The following is a 22,739-nucleotide window of genomic DNA, read 5'->3' as shown; positions in this document are numbered from 1 at the left end:
ATTAGGCTAAGTTATTCCCAATTTTGCATTTGATAAGCTTGCTTTGCTGTGGTGACCCCCTTGAATAGGTTTGACTCCAAAAGTCAGACAACCATTGCACATCGAGTTGACCCCAAAGTTTGACCAGTTGTAGATGTACAACCAATGATTACCTTCTAAATGTTTCATTAAAATCCATGCAGTGGCTCATGAGATATTTTACCTACAGTACAGACAAACAAACATTCACACACAGGGACAAAAACATAAACAATTTTGTTGGTGGGCAATAAAAATGGTACCAATCTTCCTGCATCTACATCATTTCACCTAATCATGACATGAAAGTTTAAAAGGGAAATTTTATTGTTGCTAAACGCTTACTGGTAATATCACATGACATATATCTTGCTGAAGAGTTATTTGGAAGACCTATGACTAAAGTGTTAAACGGAAAGAATGAAATTAGATATTTGGTAAAGGTGTGTTCAATTATACAAAGTTTTGTCAGGGTTGCAGTAATGGCAGTGCCCTTTGGCATCTGAAGAAAATATGAACTTAGTATGAACCTGGATCTTATAGGATGTGCACAAATACACTTCTTATGATAGAACATTATGTGTAGGAAATTGCAGCTCTAACAAGTCTGGAGCATGTGTCTTACATGGTATAGAGTGGATTCCTGCAAGATACTTTCACTGCATCATCGCAAACCTTTTTTAATTTGGGTTGATTTTCTCAATTCCTTTTAGAAGATCAAACAAACATGCAAAAATACTAATTTGCTAGAACTGAGAGGAGGGGGGTACAGACTTTTCACAGTCTCTGGTTCCTCTCAGACCAGGCAGCTGAATTTTGTGAAAGCCAGAAGACAGACACGAGATCAAATAATTACATTTCCCAGGTAGCTGCGCCGATTGTTGGGGACCAGAGGATGAATGAAGACTGCTTTGTGTGTATGTGTGTGTGTGTGTCTGTCCCTCCCCCTAATGCGGCATGTCCTTTTGACCTTGCAGTACTGAAACACACACACTGAGAGACGGTTTTGTGTCCCCAGACAAGAGGTCTGCTTTCACCTGAGCAGGTTTGGCCAATTACACTCTCCAGCCCCCCCAATGACAGAGACAAAGGGGAGCCGAGCGGGATGAGTGACTAGGACCGGGTTCTTCATTAGCGGAGGAGGGGTGAGGAGTGGAGTGAATTTGCGGAAAGTCTGCAGATTTTTTACAAAAAGAAATATCTGTGTATACTAGTTCATAAAGTCCCCCNTACAATGCATCTGTAAATGTTTCAAAATAAGCTAGAGAAATTGCAAAAATACAGCGTGAACACTGAGTGCTGAATGACTTTGCTGAAGTTTGCTGAAGGAGCTAAAACTGGGTTGTTAAAGCTAAAAGAAGCAGAACACTAGCTTAAAGCCAAATGTAAAAAAGTGCCAGTTAAAACTCTAAAAGTAGCTAAAAGTAGCAAAAGACAAGCCAGAAGCTAAAAGAAGCAAATGCTAAGTAAAAGTAGAAAAATACTAGCTAAAAGTAGCAAAATGCTGCCTAAAACCTAAAAGTAGCTAAAGTAGCCAAACATGGCAAAATATTAGTTAGAAGCTAAAAGTTGCAAAATGCTAGCTAAAAGCTAGAAGTAGCAAAAGGATACCAAAAAGTAGCTAAAAGCAACAGAATGGTAGCTAAATACTAAAAGTAGTATATAAAGACAAAGATAGACCAAGTACACTGAATCTGATTTTAAAAGGAACACTGTTTTTGAAGGAACAAGGGTGACCTAAATGTATTTCTGAGGGATAAATATTTATGAATAAAGTTAAATATTTTGCAAAGAATAAAAGTTACAAAAACCAATAGCTCCTATCTCCTGAAAGAGTCTAATGTTTAAATATACGGATAGCTAAAATTTCACAAAGCATGCAGAAGCAGTTAGATTGCAAAAACTTTATGGGAAAAAGAAACATACAAACACAAAACAGTAAAACAATAGTGTGAATGCTGTCTCAGCAATAACCCAATAACACACATACTGAGCAGGTCTCCCTGGTGCCACCATGGACACAGGTGCTCTAAGGTGTCTGCAGTTTGGCACTTGCATGCCAAGGATACTTTAGGTTTTGGAGGGTGGAGCTCTGTGGAGCTGCCTTTTTCTGGTACATCATGTTGATGCTTAATTATCCAGGTTAATATCTAGAACTGCTTGTTCTACTCAGAATGTTTTATTGGCATGGAAAAGAATGTACTGCACGAAAGGAGTGCAGTTACTATGAGTGGGCATGTTTGGTCTACAATGGCGTTTGTCAAAGTAAAATTCACCTGAATGAGAAAACCTTATATTTACCTCTGAAACATTGTATGGAAACAAAACGTTTGGCTTTATTCACCTCACCTTTCAGTGGATTTAATAGTGTGGTTTGTGGTGGTAACAATAAAACACAACGAGTTCGACATTGTCCTTCCGTGCCTTCGCGTGAGTGTGAACAGGTTCGGGCAAGGCTGCAAGCACTATTACTAGGAAGCTTCACACACATGATTGGTATTATCTAAGGCGTTTGGCTTTGCTCAAAGATTGGCAGAGACTTTGGATTCTTTTTCTGTGACGTGTACCTGTGCTCATATTAGTGTGTGAATATTTATCACGAAGTGCTGACGCTGCCAATATGGACTTAGGCTCTCGCATGTATTCCCCTTGAACATTCTTGAACCTGAAACCTAAACATCACTTAACACAGAGAATTCTTACAATCTATCAATGTAATTAAAACAAAACAAACTATGCCATCTAAAGTCTTTAGGTTCTGTCTAATTTACACAAGATATTTTTCAAAACCTTACTATTTTAGGCATACCCCAGGGGCGCCACCAAAGGTAGGGTGGTGGCACTTCAAGTTACGTTTGCTGGCCCCAGCATGCCAGACAGTTGAATATGCAAAACCTGTTTGTCTCTCAGAATATAACTTTTGAAATCAACCCGATTCAAGATGGCTATCACAGCTAATGCACATTAACAAAAACAAAAATGGCTATAACTATCATCTGTTTTACAGATATTGAGCTAGAACTTGGTGTGGTACTAGTCCCATGCCCAACACACACTCTGCATGCTAACAGATTGTACTGGATCTGTATTTCGATTTGTCGTTAATGTTGACATTCTCGCCACCTAGTGGTGCGGCCTGGGTATGTCAGTTTTGTTGCTAAAATCACGTAGACATAGGTAAAAAAATTGTGAATGGAAATTAAATATCCTTTTGAAAATATCTAGAGTCATGTAGGCAGGACCTTAGTTTAGAGCAATGAAACTGTGATTCTCAATTCGAATTTCAAATCAAAACGTTGCAATTCTTGAAACTTCATGCAAATAATCTTCAAGCCAAGCACAGTTGAGATCAACTTTTGTCTAATAAACTTAAACTAGTCTCATGTATCATCTCCATATATCTAAGGAGATCAGCAAATGAAATGTCATAAAAATGTCCATGTGGAAAAACATGATAACAAATGTGTTAAAAGGAAGACAGTATTGCATATGAGCATTGATTTAAACACACATGTCAAGAGACTGAACAAAAAAAAAAAACTGTCAAAGACAACTGGGAAGAATAAAAAAAATGCACAGAAAAATCACTTTGAAAACTTGATTAGTCAGAGTGTAACTAAGTTTATAAGAGCACAGTAAACAAAGTAAGCACTTTTAGGCTTCAGGTTATTGTGTAAAATTAAAAAATAGCTGCGCATGTGCATGATCTTTTAACATACTGCATTATAGATTAACCTGCTTCATGTTTATTTCTTTTAGTCTGGTAATAATTACTTCACCCTTGCAGTAATGGATTTAAGTTTCATAGTAACATGGCAGATCTTTACAAACACATTTTAATGACTTGATCTAACAATGATGTGAATTCTACTAGAAAATGTTTCAAAAATTCTAGTTCCCTTTTGTCATGTTTACTTCCTTTATTTATTTATTTATTTTCTGACAAAAGGTATTTCATAATCTATTCCCCAATGTCTGAGCTCTGTTGTTAGTGCACATTGTGGTGTACAGTACATCAAACCTGCCAGGCCTTTGAATTAGCTGTCACGCAGATAAGGTTGCTGTTATTGAAGCCATTATGAGATTAAAGCCCTGAACTGCCGCAGGGCCTCCTTCAAAGAGAGCGAGAAAGAAAACCTTCTCACAAGCAAGGACTCAACTACACACACAAGCAATTGCACACAGAAATTTAGATTTTTCATTCGTTGGTTGCCATTCTTGTCACACAAAATGATTTTCTCAGGATCTCATTTCTACAGCTATCTTAAGTGTACCAATTAGTTTATTCCACTAAAGAAGTATAAATTTACACAAATACCATCAGTGCAAATAGTAAATTATTTTGTTGTATGATTGTTTAGACCATGAATAAGAGGGAGAAGCCTGATGCCGACACAATCAGTGATGATGTGTTAGCAGTAAATATTCATAGTATGCAAATATTGAGTTATACACATTTGCATTGACATCACATTGGCATCAGATGGGCATGCTGGTTTAGGTTCTCAGTCATCCAGGACATGGCAAATCCAAAAGCAATAAAAAAAAGAACTTTTATTCTGTAGCTGAAAATGTTTTGCTTCACACCCAGAGAGCTTCTCAATTCAGAACTGAATGATGTGGAGTTTCAACCTTTAAACTGCATGAGATACTCTTGCATGCAAGCTAAATAACATGCAGATTAATCTCACTACCCTCCCACTGGAGAGTCGTTGGAGTCTTTGTTTGCATGGCCCACTAGAGCAATGTTTTGGTCACATGCATGAAGGTGTGAATTAGAGGGAAAATAACTGGGTATCAGGCTTAAAGATCCATTGGAAGCTTTAGAAAGCTGAAATCTGAGACCTCCTCTGTTTAAAGTTAATCTTTCTTGTTTGATGTGAATGGCTTCCTTCACCCTCCTCTCAAACCATCTGTCTTCTCTGTCCAAAATCTGAACATTTTGGTCGTCAAAACAGTGTCCCTTCTCTTTGAGGTGTAGGTGCACAGCTGAGTCATGTCCTGAGGAGCTGTTCTCCTGTGTTGAGCTATTGGTCTGTGGAGAAGTTTGGTTTCTACAGAGGTCTAAACATTCCTCGCTGCACTGAACTGCAGACACCACACCACTCAGTTTGAGTTTGTATTTTTGATGTGTTTCTGTTACTTTTCCTTCCCTTCTGTCTTTGTGGGGATGTGTTCGGCCCGATGCTGTCAAGTTCTGATGACAGAAAGATTTTGTTCCAGTGATTGGTGAGAGTCAAACAGAAGGTACTGATCTGTGTGGGTTGGTTTCCTGCAGACCTCAATGTTGAGGCTGTCTTCTCTTTTCATGGGCACCAAACAGTCCAAAAAAGGCAGCTTGCTGTCATGTGCATCCTCTCTGGTGAACTTAATGTTGTTCTCAACAGAGCTGATGAATCTGGTAAAAGCTTCTACTTCCTTAGCTTGGATTTTGACCCAGGTATCGTTCACATATCTAAAGCAGTGCCTCAGTGTTGGCCCCACATAGGAGTTCAGGGCACTCTTTTCCACTTCCTCTATGTAAAGATTGGCCACAAATGGTGATACTGTAAATCTCATGGCACATCCAAGCTTCTGTATGTAAAATCTATCATTATATTTAAAAAAAAAGAAGTGCTGGAAGTGCTGCTTATAAGAATGACCATGAACTGAATGATCAAGAATCTTAGAAAACTTCACCTCTTGGTGGCAAATGCTTTCAAATTTGCACCAGTTTGAGTGGTAATTCCCGCATTTAAGTGAGGCCAGAATGACAGCACATGTATTTAATGATTTTTGATATCTTTGCCCAGGGTTTTTCATTTAATCACCGGCTTGCCTGCACTTGTATCTGCATGCTTGATGAGCTAGAACTTGATCAACTAGAAGAACAGGACCTGCTCTGTACTTAATGTACGTACTATTTGTACTGTTGACCCACAATGGCTTGGCTCAGTAGCTTCTTTCCAAATAAAGATCTGCACAGAGAAAACTTTCATCAGGGAAACAAATAGGATGCAAAAACATTTTAAAGAACAACAAACAAACAAAAAAAAAACCATTCACGTCTTTTTAGTCAATGGTGCTCATAAAAAGCAATAGAAACAAGACCAATTTTTTTTAGGGTAACAGTTTTGTGAAAATAAATTTATCTTTAAACTTTGCACTGTATGATAGATGAAAGGAGTCTTTACTCTTTAGAAGCATCTCAAAGTCACTCAGTTCATTTATCTGTTTGTTCTTCTCAAAAAAAAAACCTAAGTATTTATTGTTCTAATTTGTCATTATATAAGGTAAATGGTGTAATTTTCAGCAGAGGATGACACTGACAGACTAATTCTTTACCAATGTAAATGTGTCTGAAAACCCTGAGGTGGTCTCTGGATGTGTTTTTGCACAGGGCTTAGCTCACATACATTTATCTTAGGGCTTTTCAAATTGGGCTGACACGTTTTCTCCCCCCTAATTTGTCATCAGATGTGCTCACTGACTTTGCTTAACTACCTGCCCCCACTCTGCTGTCACATTTAAGAGCTAATGGGGACCCCTCCAGATAGCTGTTGTTTGACCAAGTCTGTTTCAACAAGCAGAGGACCGAAAACAAACTAATGCGAGGGGGAAATTTATCTTATTGCTCCACAATTACCTCCAAAACACAGTAATAGATAATTATTAAAAACGATCAAAATGCTGTCGGTTTCTGGGCCAGTCAAGGGTTTTAGTCACTCTTAATCTATTTTTTATTACTTAAGCAGAAAGAAAAAGTTCAATATTAGCCACAACCAAGATTTGCCATGTTTAGGCATGTTGACACAAGCACGTCAGCCATCTTTTTGATTCAATTCAATACGATATAAACAAATCAATCAATTTTATAAATCAATCTGTAAATATAAGAAATTAATGTAAGAAGCATTTAATGTGGTTGGCAAATACATTTAAAAGTGGAAACACTTTAAGACATCTCAAGCAATTTAAGACGTTTCTCTTTTCCGAAAGCAAATGTTTTCGTTATTCATTAGAAAAATCAGAAATTGATACAATAAATATTACTGGTGAAACAGGATTGCATGTGAGGTAAATAACTTATAAGCAGGTTAAATAAGTTATTTGTAGGTTCCCATGTATATTGCAGTTTAAGACCAAGCTTCTTATGTTTTGTAGTTACTTTAAAATCAGCATTTTGTTCTTATATAATTTCAAAATTGAACAAACAAAATTATTTTTTTTTAAACTGGTGTTTTTGTGTGCATTTAACAAAAAAAGTCTCTTTTTTCCATAGAAATTTTGAATTGATTTCACACCAATATCCATCCCAGTGATTTTCTTTTAACTAGTTTATTGATAAATTATAGAAAAATAGTTATTGGCAGAATATTTACAAAATGGAAAACAAAAAAAAACTGATGACGACTGGATTTGTTGGAAGGTTCCTTCTTCTCTGTATATAACTTTCTGTTATGTTTTCTCAGATTCCTGTGAACTGATGGGTCTTATCACCTCATCCATGTAGTGCACACAGAGGACTGGACAGTTCCTCACAGCTCTTATCAGTCTCTGACCTCTGGTATTTCCGTTAGAGAGACGACGCTATCTCACCTTACCCTCTATAGTGTCCAGCCTGTCCACCACAGATTAGTGGAAACAAAATTCAGAGGGGTCTCTGTAAGAAATGTTTCTTTAGGTTTAGTTGGCTATATGTTAGCTGACATTCTATTTTTATTTGTTTAACTCTTTATCGTCTGCTTTGAGATGGGTTCTTATTTGCTTTTTGCTTTGTCTTCTGCTTCCTGCCACAGCCTGTCTCACCTGTCTTTTTAAATGGAAATTATGCGATGAGGTATGATAAGAATGGAAAATTTTGTCGAAATATTTTGTGAAATAGACATAAAGAATATATTTGTGATATTTTTATGTAATCTTAGATTTCATTTAGAGTACTTTTAAAATACATCTTTTTACAATGCGTGTTTTTGACAACAATGTTAACTAACTACAACATAGCAAGTGCTGTTGTAAAGTTTTACAATTGTCATAATGGCTCGGCTGGGTGACAGGCAAAACTGGTTGCCTGTACATGTTGATTCTCAGCATTACATAAAACTGACTCTTGCGGATGTGACTCATCACTTTGCTGGCCAGAAGCATTTGAAGCTGGAGTAAGAGCCTGAGTGACACCAGCTTGATATAGTTGGACACACCTGCACACCTAGTGTTAGCTCTGGAATCCAACTTCTGAATAAGGGCTAGACTCTTTTTGGATCTCAGGATTGCTCAGAGAAAGAGGTGTTGGGTGGGTATGGGAGTACTCATAAGCCCCTTGCTAAGTGCCTAGATGTTGGAGTTTTCCCTGGTGAGCTAAAGGATTGCCTCTCTGTGGCTCTGACTTGTTGTTCGTGTTTATGCATCCAACACCAGTTCAAATTACCTGGCTTTCTTGGAGTCTTTCAGTTGTGTCCTGGGAGCGGTGCTGTTCAAATACTCCATTGTTCTCTGGGGGACTTCAATGCCCATGTGGACAATAATGGAGCTACCTAGGGCAGTGTGATGGGGCGCAATTGCCTCGCTGATTTGAATCTGAGTTTCCGTTGTTGGACTAATGTGATTTTTTTTTCATGTTTCCCAGAGGAGGTTGAGGACATGAATTCTGTCCCAGAGGAGGTTGAGGGCATGAATTCTGAATGGGTCTTGTTTGAAACTTCAAGTCCAGATATGGCTTCCAGAAGCTGTGGCCTGAAAGTCATTGGTGCTAGTTGCAGTGACAACTGGTGGAAGCTGTCAAACTGAAGAAAAAAAAGGCATTGAGGGCTCTTTTGTCCTGAAGTTTGAGTGGGGAACTGCCAACTTGGACTGAGGATATTGTTAAGTGATGGAAGGTAGTGTTCCACCATGTTCACCATTGAGGAGACAGAAGACTTTGGTGTGAAAGTGAATCATCTCCTTGGCAAAAGTTGCCAAGGTAGTTAAAAGATGGGAGATGGGTGGGTAGTGTTGTAAAATAGTTGGGGTCAGCTATCCAGTTCCTATGTATCCGCATTCTCAGCACAAAGTTGAGCTTGTTTCCAGTGTGGAGTGGACTCAGTTGAAGGTTCCTCTTGGCTCAGATCCTTTTTTCTAGAGTTCATAGACAGGTATAGAAAGGAAGTATGTAGGTGTAGAAACATCTGAAATGAAATGAAAAGAACAGAATGTAGGTGTATAAATGTCTTTGCTTTTTGCAGATAATGTTGTTCTATTGGCATCTACAAACCATGATCTACAGAGTGCACTGATGCAGTTCCCAGCTGAGTGTGATGAGAGAATAAGAGTCAGCTCAGTCAACTTTCTCCTGACTAAAGAAAAGTTGAAATGCTCCTTCCAGGTTGGGGATGAGTATGCCTTGAGAATGACGGTCATAGGATGGAGTGAGAAATTCATAGATAAATTGTGGCTTTATCCACAATAGAAAGGGTATTGCTTTGGTCTGACATGATACAGAAGGATCTGTACCAAAAGGTAAAGCTCTGTCTTGATTTACTGGTTTTTATCTACCTTATCACTGAGGTGTTATTTTTGGTTTAAACAAGACATTTCTAAAAGCTTATTTTTGCTTGACATGTTCATAAAGTCTTTTCATGCTTAAGAAACTTTGCTGTCTTGTCACTATGATGGAAACTACAGAATGATTATTTGCGTTGACAAAACTAAATGTGCCACATAATGTACCTAAATCAATAGATGTTCAGTGTGTTCAGAATGTTCTGGATAAGTTTACTGTACAGTTATGTGCTTATTAATTTTGGTTGCACAGTGATGGCTTTGATCAAACAATGTTGACTGTAGATGATGACACTAATTCTTTTAATAACTCACAGGGTTCAATGTAAATATGGTTCTTGGCATTATGCTGTTCAGACTTTACTGCTTTACTTGATGTTTAATCCACCACTTTACATGCTGGAATCCTTTGCAAAAGTCTTTATTCAAATCAACATGGCTGTTATGCAAATATGTTGTTTAGCTGTTTGTGGTAGGGACATTAACGGTCTTTGCAGTGCAGTTTAACATGTAGTTCTTTTTTGCTCCTGACGCACTTACTCATGTTGATTCGATTTCATAGACTGCATAGTAAAATTATATTTAGCATAACAGTAAATCATTCAGCATCACTTTTTCCTGGTATGTTTGTACAACTTATTTATGTCTAATCTCAGATCAAACAAGCCTGTGGATTTAAGGGGAAAGTTCAAAAAGAAGACCAGGGGCAATAAAATTCTTTTACATTTCAGCAGTCTTATGTCAACACCTTTCAACACAAAAGGTAATTCAAAGTCTTGAAAACTATAAAACCATGACAACAACCTGACCAGGACAAAATAGTCATGGAAAAAAATAAATTACACCTTTTAATACAGGGGTTTTATATATCAGTACTTGAAAAGATTATTTGATCTTTACCAAACTCTGAAATTATTTAATTCTAACCTTAAGTGCATAAAAACATGAAACAAATTTCACCACCATGTCATTATCTATCATTACACAGAACAAAAAGCCGGTAAATATATTGATCAACTGATAATCATCATTGAGACCACTTCTGTAAAAGCAGGTGCTTTTTTGGCAGTTTGCTGCTCTGGAGCACATAGGTGTGTGTTAACGCAATGCCAAGACGGAAAAACATCAGCAGTGACCTGAGAGACGCAACAGTTGCTGCTCATCAAGTGGAAATTTAACGGTCATTTTCAAACAATCCATATTTGAAAAATGAAATATTATTCACATGTGTAAAACATTTAAGATGGCTGCCAATCTTTTCAAGAGAGGACATCCCAAGAAATTTACCCCCAGGTTAGACCATTCAAATTCAAATTCAAATTCAAAAATACTTTATTAATCCGAAAGGGAAATAAAATGTTGTTGTAGCTCATAATCCTGGTTTTGTTAAAGAGTTGATGGCTGTGGGCAAAGAATGCTCAAAGAAATTGCAAACACCCCAAGAGCTCTATCTCAGACTCTACAGACACAAGATAACAAAATAAAGGTTATAGTTCATGACAGGACATTTAAAACCTCAGAATAATTTTATAATCTGGTGAAGACCTAATCATTTTTATTTTGTACTGATATATAAAAATCCTAGAACAGAAGGAGGGTGGACTTTCTTTTTCCCATGACTTTAGCTTTTATTGGATGAATTAAAGACAGACATAGCATGTCAAACTTGTCAAACGTCAGGTGCCATTCACAACTCCATGATTATTTGAATTGGTTTGTGCTTTTTTAGGGTTGCATATGAACACTGTGCTGTATCTTTGTCACACACCCATACTGCAGCAGCAACCGCCACCGTTCCTCATTCCGGAATTGTGTGTTTCATTAGCAGACCACACATTTTGCCAGAAACCAAATTGGCAGTTACTGTTATTTATTTTCTTAATTTTGTTGACTTTAATTCTATTGGTTTGGCGCCGGTGGTTTGTAGATAGCATCACTCTCTGCAGCCACATGAAGAGAAAACCTGACAGTCAGTTACACTATTACAGCTGATGAAGCACTGGGTTGCATGTTAGGTTGAGCCACACTCACGCACAATTACTGTAACCAAAGAAATAAGCAATTTTATTTTGAAGCTCACATACTTTTCTGTGTATATAAACAAAATTACTAATATAACCCGTCCAGCCATCCATTTACTGTCTCTGTGGTCGAGTTGCAGAAGCAACAGGTCCAGGAGGGAATCCCGGACTTCCCTCTCCCCAGGTCCTCCTGGTGTTCCCAGGCCAGGCAGGACACATCCAGGGAGTTCTGGGTCTGCCCCTAGGCTTCTTTCTAGTAGGACGTGCCTGGAAAACCTCCAGCGGGAGGCACCGAGGAGGCATCCTGTTCAGATACCTGAACCAATTTTTATCCAGTATAATATAAAACTGGATAAAATTTGTCCTGTAAGAAATACACAAGATTTTCCACAACTTTGACAAACAAACAATCAATCAAATAATCAAATGAATGGGAAGAAAATATATAGAAAAGTAAAAAACATCCAGTTTTCAGTGATGTTGACATTTAACGCAGAGTATTTGAGTATTTACCATGTACTTAATGTTTTAATCTACACATATTTTCTGATCAATGTGAGCTTTTAAAAAATCAGCAATCAGGAGTGTATTGCATTTGTCAGTCTACACCACTTTGTCATTGTCCGAACAGTTATTTAGTGCTTTAGATTTATCCACTGCTGGTTAAATGACTCACCACCACCACCACCACCACCAATGCAATAAAAAAGGTAAAATCTAGCATGACTTTTCTTAAGAAAGCAGTTTGAGAAATGATTAAAAAAATAAATAAATAAAAGTAGCATTTTTGGAAATAATACATATGTCCTGCCACATTGCGTGTCAAGGTTTTCAACAGTGGTCTCACATGATCTGTTAGTGCTCAAAATATGTGTTTGGAATGACCCTCAGCTACAAGTACAATCCAGTTTAGCTCAGGATCTGTAAAACTGACTGAGTTATTCTAGTTGTGGCTTTGCTCAATTTAGTTCCTTATAACCGGAAAAACCAGAACTTGTACCATAAATGGCCCATTAACTTTACAGTTACATAAAAGAAATGAAAATTAAGTCTTGGATTCATAACATGCTGTACCATGAGATCAACAACTACAAACAGCCAACTGAGGTTAACAATAGCAGCAGAAGAATTACTCATTGATCAGCTATTCTTCCTTGTTTTTTTGCTGTTCTGTGCATGACGGCTTCCTCCTTACCTCAGCTGACTCAGGTTGGGTTCATTTTAGACTCTAGAAAGCCTGAAGGCATACATGTGAGTGTGACAGAGTTTGGTGGCATGCTACCTTTTAAACAGTGACCTGTCCAGCGTGTTTCCCTTCCTCGTTTTCTCTGCTGGGAGGGGCTCAGTCTTTACACAGAAAACTAGAGTAAATAGTAAACTAAAGCCCTAAAGAGTCAAGATTAAAATTTCATCATGGAATATATTCCTGTGTCTCTCTTATGTAATAAGGCTCAACTGATGTGAGCAAACAAATTAGAGTAACCATAACATGGTTGCCATGTGCAGGCAGTGTAAACAATGAAAATGAAAAACAATGTTAGTCTTCATTGTAGCTCATCAGTTGCCATTGTTGGTCAAAAATTACTCTTAGGCTACCTTCACACTGTATTATGACCCTACTTCTCTTTCCACAACCTAGACGATTCTGTCTGGATTGCGGCAAATTTGGAAAACCTTTGTCCGTGTGAAGGCAATCATGATAAAGCCATGCTCTTAGTGCTTTTCAAACAGGTTCTTCCCCAAACTGCACTCTTGGTCCTTCACCATGCTTTGCCCTGGCACGACTCTCTTGGACCAGGTCAAGGTTTCAACTATGTGCTAGAATGTCACCCCACACTATCATGATTCTACTATTATGGGTATCACGTTTGCACTAAATTGTTTCCATGACTTTGTTATGATCACAGTTGTGGCCTTGGCATGAAGTCAGAGTGACCATGCCTTGCTTCAAATTCTCCACAACCAAGCACACGTAGAGGGATTGTAATCCTGTGTGAATGGGGCAGCATGTACAACAACGTACAATGGCTATATCTACCAGTACAGAGCTTTTTTGCTTTAGCTTCTCACCAGACAGATCCCACTTAGTGCAAAGATAGTTAGGTTTGCAACTGTCAGTGAGTGGAGTTTGGACTTTATCCAAGATAAATGATCATATTATAACTATGCTTTTTGTGTGTTTGTGGATAAGACTGAAATAACAAGAACTGGATTATAAGCATTAGGACTGGATGACCAGGTAAAGTTGGTTTGCAAAACTGAGAAAAAGTCTGCATATGTGAACATATGTTCGTTTATGTTAATATTTACATGTTTTTTCCTCCACTTATTGATTTATTCAGATAAACCAATACATGGCAGATTTGGCCGTTGTGCCTCGCTCTCTAAAACACGAGTCGTAAACATCATCAGTATTCATTTATTCTGGTTACATTTACATCTTCAATTACATGGTGGCACAGGCAGAAAAGCAACCAACTTAACTTAAATAAGGATGATTATCACCCGCTGCTATGAAAAGCGGACAATCGTGTAATTGGTTGGACAGTATCTGTGTTCATTTGTCTGTCTGTCTGTTAGCAAAATATTTAAAAACTTTCAGAAAGTAACCACTGTATGGACATTTGCAACTGATTAACTTTTGGAGTTTCAAGATGGCTGCAACAGCTAATTGATGTAAGAAAACACAAAAATGCTATAACTATGTAATGTTTACAGATAATATGGTAAGGTTTGGTGTGGTAGTAGCAAAGAGTCAACCCCAACTTGTACTTTGAGCACCAACAAATCACACAACGGCTTTGTTAAAAACAGTGGCATGCAAGGTGGTTAACAATACGCAAGAAATGCTACTTTCAGTTTTACATCAGATTGTTACCAATTCATTCATTTATTCATTTCTTCAAATATTGTTACTTCAAATTTAAAATGAAATTTCTTAAAAACTAATGAAAAGCTTTTGATGAATTTTTCTGGAAATGTTGGGGTTGTCACAAAAATAAATCCCCAATTGATTACATTTTGATGATGATCCAGATCACAATCTGGATTGTATAATTTTCTATTGACGCAATGGCCTAGGTGGAGGTTTGCACTCTCTGGGTTGCTTCTACTTCTGTCTGTACTTGTTGTAAAATATGAAACAATACAACTTCTGATTACTCTACGATCTGTTTTTTCCCCTAGATTATATGTTTAATATAAGCTTGTTTTTAATAATCAGCCTCTTTATGACCACATGCAATGAAAAGAAAACATTATGGTGATGCTACACAAATCTCATTGTGTCTGTTTGTGGTGTCAGTGAAACAATCGTATGTTAAAATGGATCACTGGCTTTATTTCCAATGAGTTCCTATAGATTGTGCATTATAATGAAATCAAACAGAGGTGTCAAAGTAATGTTTCATGCACTCTCTTGCAGTAAACTTGGATATTTTTGGAGTTTTAATGATAAATGACCACAACTTTGCTATGAAAATTTCACTTAGGCTCAAAATCCTTTCGCAATCTGTCACACTCAATTACAACTAATGAGGATTCTACTGTTCAACACACACCTATAGACCTTGTTGAAATCCGTAAAAGGCCATCCAGTGGCTGCTTTTTATGTCACAATAAGGTTGTGATCTAGTGTGAAGGTTTCGTAACTAATGTGGTTTCATCAGTAAGTTTTCAAGAGCACACCAGCTTCATTTTGGTCAACTTTACTCAATATAAACTATGTTGTTTTTTTTTGCTTACATGAAACTACAAAAGGTTTTTTGAGGCTAATGTGTGTTGTATACCTACTATGATATGTGTGATACAAAATCAGAATTTATGCTTGTGTACTTTGAATTACCGGAGTCCTGTTGCTGGTTGGTCTCCATTGGAGAAAATTGGAAAACTCTCAAAAGGGTTGTAGCTGTGTCAAAGGTGTCCTGGATCAATTCCTGAGTGAGAAAAAAAAAAAAAGTCAGGCCAGCACATACACATAAATACAGTGTATGTTATAATATGGGACAGAAAGATGAATCTCAGCTACTACCACAACAGATTTTTGCTATATATCTGTAAAACTGACTGAGTTCTTCCCATTTTTGTGTAGGCTAAGGTTGATTAGCTGTGGCAGCCATCTTGTATTGGGTTGAAAAAAGTTGATGACTTGTATATGTGATCATCCAGTGATGAAGCTTCATTAAAATCTATCCAGTGATTCGTGATATATTTTAATCACAGAAAGACAAATAAACACAAACATACACACGGACATAAGACAGACTCTCAAGTCAGTTTGTTTAATCCGTCTTTATCACTGTCTCAATGTGAAAATTGTCAATGCTTTTGACAAAAAGGAAACCTTCACACTACTGTTCTCTGGCTATAACAGAAATCCCGAAACAGTAAACCAACCTGATCTAACGTAATACTGACTATTTATTATTGAATTCCAAGCACAAAAGCAGGCCGTGAAAATACGGGAATTTGAATTCTTGGTTTTCTGTTAAAACTAAGATACTCTGTAGTATTTATGGCCATATTTCTGGGAATTTCTAAGTATAAAGCTTGTGAGGAAAGCCTACAAAACTTCAAATGTCCAAACAATGCAGAGCGAAACTGGGTACAAGTGAATAAGTTTCAATCAAGCTTGATAGACAGCCTGGACCTTTGCTATACTGACTCACATCTGCCCCGAGGACAAAGGCGGTTATGCTGTGCACACTGTAGACAGTGCAGCTACATGTTTTACCCAACTCATGTCCATTATAACTGAGACAAGTCTTGTCGGAAGTATTATAAGGTCAAATATTCAAGTTCTATCAATGCTGAATCTCTCTTCAAAAGCATGTTAACAGCAAATCTACTGATTTGTCTCCACGGACTCGTGTTTTTGTGGTTTTGCTATAATAATGGACATGGAAACAAAAACACAGATAAATACAGTGTTGTGGACTGTTTTAGGTAGAAGAAAATCTTCATTTTCAGTTTGGAAGTTTCATATAAAACTACAAAGTGATTTTCAAGCAAAAACTTCAAACTAGAATCTTGTCCCAAGTACACCACAAATGTTTCAAAATAACTTTACTTTACCTTTGAAACGCCAAGTTTTGGTACCTTCTTGCATTTTTGCACATTACTGTCATTAAATAATTTCTTTGTTGTTGTTTTTTTCAGGACTTTAATGATGCACTCATTAAACATTTCAGGACTCACTCATAAACACTTTTTGGTGTCATGCCTTTTGGTCTCTGTGAGACATAGCTATTCAGTTTTGCAATTCCTTATTAAGCAAAAAGGTGAATTGTCCTTAGAAATGCTCAAAGAGTCAGAGAAGTCACCAGCATACGTGGCAGGTATGCATAAATTTGCGAAGCATACAATTGATGAGTCATGAAACAACAGGTTTTCAGTGATCCATCGCTGCTTACTCAACACAAAGGCCCATCCCCATTCTGTGGTTGATTCAAATGTGTGAAACACTTCAACCTGACCAGCTAGCAGACTTCTGAGCAAACCAGAGTGACTCTTGGCATTTAAAATTTTAATTTCATTTACAAAATTCAATCATGAGTTTACAAAAAAAAAAACCTTTTCATTGCAGAGTAGAAAAACATGAATAAGTCATCAATGTGGACAAGTCCACAGCAAAAACAAATTAAGCAACTAAATGTCTGAAAAGGTCAAAAGGCAAGACATGTTTTGGATTTTAGAGTCTTTGTTTTTTCTGCTCTTGAAGTATGTAACAATGTTCTTGAGAACAATGATCATTTTTTGTTCTAAAATAACCTTTGCTATTGTCATCCATATATGTGTGTTAATAATACACATCACCAACTAGGACAAGCAGCCAGGACAATAGTCACCTTAGCCTTAATTGAATAGTTCATCGAAACAGATTTTATATTCATTTCAGTCAGGTTTTACTTCGGCTGTATAGCGGGCCTGGGATACTTTTAGATAGTTCGGTACCATTAGTTTTAGTTTTAGCTTAGTTCTGTACATTTAGTCATGCTTAGATCTGTTTAGTTTAGCTTAGCTTATTTAGACAATTAGTTATCATTGTATCTTGTACCTGTCTGTAATTTTGTTCATTATCATGTTCTGTAACTCTGTCTGTAATTTTGTTCTTGTGTTGTAAAGCACTTTGAGTTGCCTTGTGCTGAAAAGTGCTATATAAATAAATGTACCTACCTACCTACCTACCTGTTACAGGTGAGGAAAAGATGTTGAAATGTGTCCTCATTACTGTCACGCAAATGACATTTCTTTGTGGTGGCAAAATGGTTCCACTGAGCTTTAGCTCTGATCACACAGTGTCATAAAAAATACTTAGAGATGATGTCATCATTAATATCAGGGTGTTCAACAGGATTTGCTAATTTATTTTCAAAAAAAGGCTACATTTAAGTTGTCATTGATTAACTTTATAGGCCTATTTTCTTCAAGTACTTGCACTTGTCCAGTTAGCATTTAAATGACTGAATTGCATTTTAAAATTCACATAATATGGGAATCCAGAAATTGCTTTGTCTTATAATGTAGTACTGTAGGCCTGTTTCCCTCTAACCTAATAAAGCATTTGAAATATTTTCAATAAAATGGATTCACAGCTGCATTCCTTTTCAGTCAGCCAGGCAATGACCTGGGTAGAAGTGATGAAAAATGGGAAAAGAGAGATTTCCCCCTTAAATGGAGGGTACAGTTTAATTTTGATGTGAGGGGGTTTCACCTTAAATCTGGGATGACCTGTCAGCATGATGCAAGCTTATGGTGTCATTAACTGCTGACAACATAAATGTGCAACAAAGACACAAACAATACCAGAAATCACATTTGGACCTTGGGGACAATACAACTTTGTTTTCTTTACATCAGTCCCATGGTCAAAATGGTTATGAGCTATGTTTTTCAGGTGGCCATCCAGCTGATATCCTGGCTGATATGCTATTTCCACCAATGTGGCTGATGCTTTATTAGCTGGGCAGCAGATGGTGTGCAGCCTGTCCTTTTTTTCTAAAGTTCAGAACTTTTGGTTTGGGGTTCTGTGAAGCTCTTATGAAAAAAACAGAGTTTACAAGTGGGTTTGTCATGGTTCTTTTTCTTCTTGCTTTTTTTTTATGGCGGCTGGCAAGCAATGTTTTGGTGCATTACTGCCACCGACTGGAATGGAGTGAAGACCGGCATGGATTTCTATCAATTTATAAAAAAAAACAGCAACAACAAGAAACAACAGCTGGATTCTCGCTATTGTTTTTTTTCTTCAGGTATTCCAACAACACAGATTGGCATTCTCATTTTCATCTAGTGGATTTGATCCTAGTATTTATTTAATATATCTGTCTAGTTTATGCCAGTCACTTTTTTCTGTTCCTAATAAAGCCGTTGGATTTAACATGGCTGCTTGCCTGCAATTTTGGGTCTGCTTCAACTGCACATGACAGGTTCATGTGAATGCTATTTTTGAAACCTTTACTCTATTGTCAGTTTCACATTGCATGGTTATTCTGGCTGAAATATTATGTTACTTGTGCTTGAAGTGCCCCAGGCTAGCTACAGCCACCTTGGTGTATATTTGTTCTTGAAAAAAAGCTTATAAATTTATGTAAAGAAACAAAACATTGTAATGTAAAATTGACAGTGAAGTAAAGGTTCATCAAATGCTTTTGGAAACTGCTTTGAAAATTTTGAGATGGGACTAGTCATTCCCTTGTCATTCTTGTCAGAGGTAATCTATATTTGTCCAGCCCGAGATTTTTGTCTACAGCAGGTAAGATTTTATTGTTCCTAACCTTTCCACAGAACTTCAAAAGACCTGAACTGTTGCTTGAAGGAAGCAGTCATTTGACCTTACATTGGTTTGTTAGTATATGGCTTCTCAGTGACATGTGATTCTTTACCTGTGTTACACCCTTCCTAAACTCCCTGGTCCTCTCACCTGTCACCATGTGACAGGAAAACACAGCGCTCTGGATGAAGTGACCTCTCCATCCTCCTTTTCTCTTAACACTTTGTATTTTTTTTTTGTCCTCGTAACCAAAGACCTCTTGGCTAACCCCTCACGTCCCTCATCTCCCCCTCCATCACTTCTTCATATTTCTCTCTCATCACTATCCTTTCCCATCTCATTCTTTTGTGTGTTACTCTCGCTGTCACTGTCATCACTCACGCTGTTGTATTCTCAAGGAAGAGCCTCGGGATCAAAGAAATTCCCCTCAGATGTTTCCACCGGATGTTCTTGAACACATGTACATAAACTTTGTCTGATCCTCTAAAGGGGGTCAAATCTTGACAGCAGGAGTGTGCTAAGAGTTTTATACCTCAGCAACAGGAACACACACTCAATCTTCTTTCATGCATGGATTTGCTGCTGTTCAGTAAGTGGGTTTTGTTGTTTTCACAAAGAGCTACGGTGCAGAAACATTCAGGGTTTTTTTCTTTTTTCAGTAGGACGTTTTTGCCTCCAGGATGTGGCTTCCTAAAATCCAGGAGATTAAATATTTTGATGAGTATCTCACATCGTAGTCAGTCAATCAATGCGAAATTCCTCAACAACTGCTGGTTAGATTGCATTGGAGGAGGAAAATACACCATTTATATGGCAATTTACTGCTTTTCCTTTTACTAAAAAGTTGTAAGAGCTTAAGCTGCTGGCAGCTAAACAACATGCGTTTGTCAAATTTTCACTCACATTGTGTTAAAACTCATTTGACTTTTCTTTACTTTCTGATTTTATGTTGGTTGAATGAATGAGCAGCAGCCTGTTCCTTTCCTTGGTTTTGACAATGTTATGAGTAATAAACACATAAACTTACATTAAAAAGTATATCTCTTCATATTTAGGTTTTGCCAGTCAAGGCAATAAAATGTACTTTTTTAAGGATTTGCAGATTTTGGTCAGAATCAATCACAACATTTCAGTTCAAACTATTAAACACGGTGGTGGAGGGCTGGTGATTTGCAACCACTGGCCCTGAGGCAAGTTCAACAAAGTAGGTCTTCCTTCCCCGAGTCTGACTTAACAAAGCCTAAAACACTACTAAGAAATAGGTACTATAACGATAATTTTGATGTTACTTTGTTTACTGACTTTTTGTTTTAGTCTGTGTTCATTCACATAAAAAGGAGTGTTTTTCTGGTCAAAATGCATCAGTCTAACAAATAAAGCAAAAAGAAAAAAAAAAGAAGGAAAAACTGTTTGTCTCAGGACTTACAGCTTGTTGTAATAATGGAAAGGGAAGACTATAGGCTAAAGATCCTAAAGAGAAAATGTCAATATTTCTTATATGTTGCAGAAAACCATTAGTTGTAAATTATAAAAGACTGCCTGCTGCCAATTTAGGTTAGGACAGAAAGATTTGAAACTTTTAGCTCCATAATCCAAGGTGTATTTAGCTCTGACTCTGTCCCATAATATGCAAATCACTTCATTGATCAAATCTGTTATTCCTTAAACATTCTCTGATGTACAGAGGTAATAAGTCATTACATCTAACTGTATATTAAGTGTTTAATGAGTGCCTCAACAAATCAAAACAAAAAATGAAAAATGTTTATGCATCGGCTTTTTTTCAGCTTTTTCTTGTGCTAGAAATCATTTAATTTTCAACCATGTGCTGCAAAAATGACAGCAATGTAAAAGTTTATAAAAAAAATAACATTCAAACAAAGCACTATGAAACATTTGATATTGGAGTTGTTTTTTTTAAAGGCAACAATCAATTTTGCTCTTAGCCTCTTTTAGACTAGCTGTTAGTTCATCAATCCAGTCAGACAAAAACAAAACAAACTAAGGCTGTGCAGAGTTATTTACATCAGGTAAGATATTTATGATTCATGACATTTTAACAGAATCTTACTTAAAATATCTTAAATACTGCTTTGGAGTAATATAATTTATTCAGGCTATGTTCTTTTTTATTTTTTTGTAGTTTCTAGTCAGGTTGCACAATGGGTGGATGAGGATCCACTCAGAAGCACACAGTCTGTGACTGAAGACATATGACTCTCTGCTGTAAATGTCCAAATAACATCCTGGGTATGTGATAAGCAAATATACAAACAGATTTTGTTTACCTTCTCCCTTGTGAATTATTCTGATAGGAATGTTGGATAGCAGGTCACTGAAACCCTTTGGTCTCACTGAAATATCAACAACTTATGAAGGGATTAAAATAGCTGTCAAGGATAAAAACACTCACTTTCATATGAGAAAAAAGAAAAGTTCTGTTTTCATTATTAGGTCAGTATTGTGTATATACAGCATGAACTAGATTTTTGAATTAAAAAAAAAAATTATGAACCAGGATATAATGCTGGGTCTCTAATTGGCCCTCTTGTCCTTCACAGAGCAATTTTCAAAACAAAACATGTGCTTTATGCTCTTCTGTGCAGCTGCGGTCTGGATGAAAACAAGCGGGAAAAAAAAATGCATTCAGATTTCAGGCTGTAATTTTCAGACGGCAACCAACTGCTGCCAATGAAATGATGGATGGCAACACTTGATAGGTAATGGGGATACTGCTTACAAAACACACGATGATACACATGAATAATGTCCCCCAGAAGGACAGGATAATACAACCGTTGTGATTAAAAAAGGAGTAAATGTGAGCCTGGCTGGTGTTTATGGGGCTGCACACCTGAGACCGTTGTGTGGAGATGAACAGAGCCTCCAAAACAAAACATGATATATGAGCCTCTAAGTAATTTTAATAAATTATTATTTTTTTATTGTTCCATAATCACACTTTGTTAGTCGCAGATTATGCCGATCCATTTCGTCATATTAGCTCGCAACAAGCAAACAGTGCTTTTTATTTAAAGTCAGAATCAACACATTTCTTGTTACCACAGATGGGGATAAGATGAATAAGAACAACAAAAGGATTGAATTTACTATCACATTATTCATCTTTAATTTCTTCTTGCAGAAAGGTGTTCAGTTTGTTATTGACTGCAATCCGCTCTTCTAGAAAGTTAATATTGATCACTATGAATGAAAGAAATGTGTGCTAGCCAGTAATCCATCAAGGGAAGGGATCAGGGATTAATACAGGTGCTGGTCATAAAATTAGAATATCATGAAAAAGTAGATTGATTTTAGTAATTCCATTTAAAAAGTGAAACTTGTATATTATATTCATACATTACATACAAACTCATATATTTCAAATGTTTATTTTGTTTAATTTTGATGATTAC

The sequence above is a fragment of the Kryptolebias marmoratus genome, linkage group LG20 (genome assembly GCF_001649575.2).
Source record: "Kryptolebias marmoratus isolate JLee-2015 linkage group LG20, ASM164957v2, whole genome shotgun sequence".
Classification (NCBI taxonomy): Eukaryota; Metazoa; Chordata; class Actinopteri; order Cyprinodontiformes; family Rivulidae; genus Kryptolebias; species Kryptolebias marmoratus.
The sequence above is the reverse complement of the archived record's forward strand: the minus strand, read 5'-3'. Positions refer to the sequence as shown.